Source organism: Zingiber officinale, chromosome 9A (assembly GCF_018446385.1).
Source record: "Zingiber officinale cultivar Zhangliang chromosome 9A, Zo_v1.1, whole genome shotgun sequence".
Classification (NCBI taxonomy): Eukaryota; Viridiplantae; Streptophyta; class Magnoliopsida; order Zingiberales; family Zingiberaceae; genus Zingiber; species Zingiber officinale.
In genome coordinates this window covers 23,151,096-23,155,310 of record NC_056002.1, presented here as the reverse complement: position 1 = coordinate 23,155,310, position 4,215 = coordinate 23,151,096, and positions in this window count along the sequence as shown.

Sequence of the window (4,215 nt, the reverse complement as noted above, 5' to 3'; positions counted from 1 at the left end):
TAATAATTTTTGGTTGTATTGCATATGCTTTGATTAACTCTCAATTTCGTCATAAACTTGAGAAGAAATATGAAAAATGCATATCTGTTGGATATTGCAATCAATCAAAAGCATATCGGTTGTATAATCCTCTTATTGGCAAATTAATTATAAGGAGAGATGTAGATTTTGATGAAAGTTCAAAGTGAAATTTGAATACACAAGGTGAAGAGACTCAAATTCACATCCTAATGGAGGATAGTGTTGGTTAGTCCTAAGAAAATCGTACCGGTTCCATTGTACAAAATTTTTTTGTACAAGTGTCGAACCTTTCCTTAAATAACCTAATGTGTTCTTTAGAAGTTAAATTAGGAATCGCAGACGGAACTTAACATCATTGATTCCAAATTTAACTTATCTGTTCTTAATGGTTTAGATTTGAATCGCAAGCGGAACTTAACACTATTGATTCAAATCTACCTAAGTTATTAATTCCATAAATATTAATTTTCAAAATTGGCTTCCAGGACTGTATGGCGAGGCACATGACCTTCTTGGATATGGGAGCAACCACCACCGCCTAGGCAAAGCCTTTTAAGGAAAGCTAATATTTATTTCCTTAAATAACTCTAGGTTAACCAAAAAGAACAATCGAATCACAAATTCGAAAAAGAAGAAAACACAAACTCGAAAAAACTATTTCGAAAACTCTAGAATCATATGCCTCTTGTGTTTGGTATTTCCATAAATAACTATACAAAGAAAACTAGTATGATGCGGAAAATAATTACTAGTTATACCTTTCTTTGTAAGCAAAATAACCTCTTGATCTTTTACCGTATTCCTCTTCTTATCTCGGACGTTGTGTGGGCAATGATCTTCCGAGACGAGAACCACCAAGCTCCTTCTTCTCCAAGCTAGATTCGACCACCATTAATTTTCCATGAGAAGTAAAGGTCAGGCCACCACCACCAAGCTCCAAGGGATGCTAGAAACGAAGCCTTCTTTCTCTCCTTCTTCTCCTAGCTAGAACCGGCCACCATGGAAAGCTCTTGTGTTGATGCCGCCGGCCACAAAGGAGGAAGAGAAAAGAAAGAGAAGAGGAGACCCTAGGGCCGGCCACACCAAGGAGGAAAAGAGAGGAAGAAAAGAATAGAGTCCTTAGCAATGAAGGCACCTCTACCCTCTCTTTTATAATCCTTGGTCTTGGCAAATAAGAAAAAATAAAAATTTCCTTAATTCCTTTACCTTGAAAAAGAAAAATTATTTTAATTAAAAAAATTTTCTTTTTTCAATTGCAATGGTCGGCCACCTCTTTCCCCAAAACAAGGAGAGTTTTAATTAAAACAAAAATTAAAACTTCCTAATTTGTTTCCAGAAATTTATAAAAAAATTTCTCCAATAATTTTTCCCTTCATGGTGGGTTATAAAAAGGAAATTTTATAAATTAAAATCTTTCTTTTAAACATGTGGATAATTTCCAAAAAGGAAAGTTATCTCTAAAAATTAAAATCTCTTTTCAATCTACAAATAATGAAAGATATCAAATCTTTTCTTAATATTTTGTAGAAACTAATAAAAGAAAATATTTAATTTTTAAAACTCTCTTTTAAATTATGATCATGGTTAAAAGGAAAGTTTTCTTAAAATTAAAATCTCCTTTCAATCTACAAATAAGGAAAGATTTCAAATATTTTCTTAATCTTTTGTAGAAAGCTATAAAAGGAAAGATTTAAATTTTAAACTCTCTTTTAAAACCATGATATCCACATAAGAAATAATTTTAATAAAAAATCCTTTTTAATATTCTAGTGGCCGACCACCTAAGCTTGGGACCCAAGCTTTGGCCGGCCACCAACTTGACTCATCCACTTGGTCTTGGCCGGCCCTAGCTTGGGTTCCAAGCTAGCTTGGCCAACCCCATTAGGATGGGTAAGAAGGTGGGTATGTGGTGGGTATAAATCTCTATATACAAGAGGCTACGATAGGGACCGAGAGAAGGAATTGGTTTTGGTCTCCCGATGAAATTAAGCTTCCCGTGTTCGCCTCGAACACACAACTTAATTTCATCAATAATAATTCATACCACTAAAGAATTATTATTGAACTACCGCACCAATCCCAAATTACATTTTTGGGCTCCTTCTTATTATGAGTGTGTTAGTCTCCCTGTGTTTAAGATGTCGAATGCCCACTAATTAAGTGAGTTACTGACAACTCATTTAATTAATATCTTAGTCCAAGAGTAGTACCACTCAACCTTATCGTCATGTCGGACTAAGTCCACCTGTAGGGTTTAACATGACAATCCTTATAAGCTCCTATTGGGGACATTATCAACCTAGATTACTAGGGCACAGATTCCTTCTATAATCAACAACACACACTATAAGTGATATCATTTCCCAACTTATCGGGCTTATTGATTTATCGAACTAAATCTCACCCATTGATAAATTAAAGAAATAAATATCAAATATATGTGCTTGTTATTATATTAGGATTAAGAGCACACACTTCCATAATAACTAAGGTCTAGTTCTTTTATCAAGTCAGTATAAAAAGAACTTACCTAAAATGGTCCCACTCAATACACTTAGAGTGTACTAGTGTAATTTATTAGTCAAGATAAACTAATACCTAATTACACTACGACTATTCCAATGGTTTGTTCCTTTCCATCTTAGTCGTGAGCAACTGTTTATAATTTATAAAGAACTGATAACATGATCTTCTGTGTGTGACACCACACACCATGTTATCTACAATATAAATTAATTGAACAACTACATTTATCATAAATGTAGATATTTGACCAATGTGATTCTTATTTCTAGATAAATATTTATACCAAAAGTTAGGCTTTTAGTATACACTCTAACAGATAGAACTCCAACAACAGAAGATGTTGAATCATCTCCTTTGGAATCACCAGCTCCCTCACCATCAAATTCAAGAAGTGACAGTTCATCCTCCTTACAAGAATCTTCTTATGAAGCACCTCCAACAAAGGTTAGATCTTTAAGAGAAATATATGAGTAAAGTCAATTTGCTCTTTTGGTTACAGATTCTACAACCTTTGAAGAAGCAGTAACAAAAGAGGAATGGAGGAATGCAATGAAAGAAGAGTTAATTGCAAACCATAAAAATGAAACATGGGAGATGATAGATCTACCTGAAGGCAAGAATGTGATTGGTCTTAAGTGGGTGTTTAAAACAAAATATCAAGCCGATGGAACCATCCAAAAACACAAAGCTCGACTTGTTGCAAAAGGGTATTCGCAACAACAAGGTATTGATTTCAAAGAAACCTTTTCTCTAGTTGCTAGATTTGAAACCGTGAGAATTATTCTAGCATTAGCTGCACAATTGCATTGGCTTGTTTATCAAATGATGTTAAATTTGTATTTCTGAATGGCATGTTTTCGACAACATGGTTTCACAAGAAGTGAAAATGAAACCACTCTTTATGTGAAAAAATAAGGTAGAGAATATGATTATATTATTGTGTGTCTTTATGCCGATGATATAATTTATATGAGTTCTTCTGATTCTCTATTGGCTGATTTTAAATCTAATATGATGAAGAGGTTTGAGATGTTAGATATAGGAATATTACATTATTTTCTTGGTCTTGAAGTGAAACAAGGAGTTGATGGGATTTTTATCTCACAAAGAAAATATGCGACAGATCTTATGAAAAGGTTCAGCTTATTCAATTGCAGTCTAGCTACTACACCTATGAATATAAATGAGAAATTACAACTGGAAGATGGTTCAGAAAAAGCTAATGCAAGAAATTTCAAAAGTTTGGTTGGAGGTATAATTTATCTAACTTATACTAGATCAGATATTGCTTTTTCTGTTGGTATAATTTCCAGATTTATGCAAAATCCTATGAAGCATCATCTTGGAGTAGCTAAAAGGATTTTACTCTATGTTGCTGGAACCGTAGATTTTGAAATTTATTATACTAAAGTTTCAAAATTTAATCTTTACGGGTTCACTGATAGTGATTGGGCAAATTCAATGGATGATCGAAAGAGCACCTCAGCTAGTGTTTTTAATATTGGATCAGGAGAAATTTCATGGAGTTCAAAGAAATAAGCTACTACAGCCTTATCATCTTCAGAAGTAGAATATATAGCAGCAACTTCAGCAGCATGTCAAGAAATTTGGGTTAGAAGATTACTTGATGATGCAACTATTATTTTTTGTGATAATAAGACGACAATT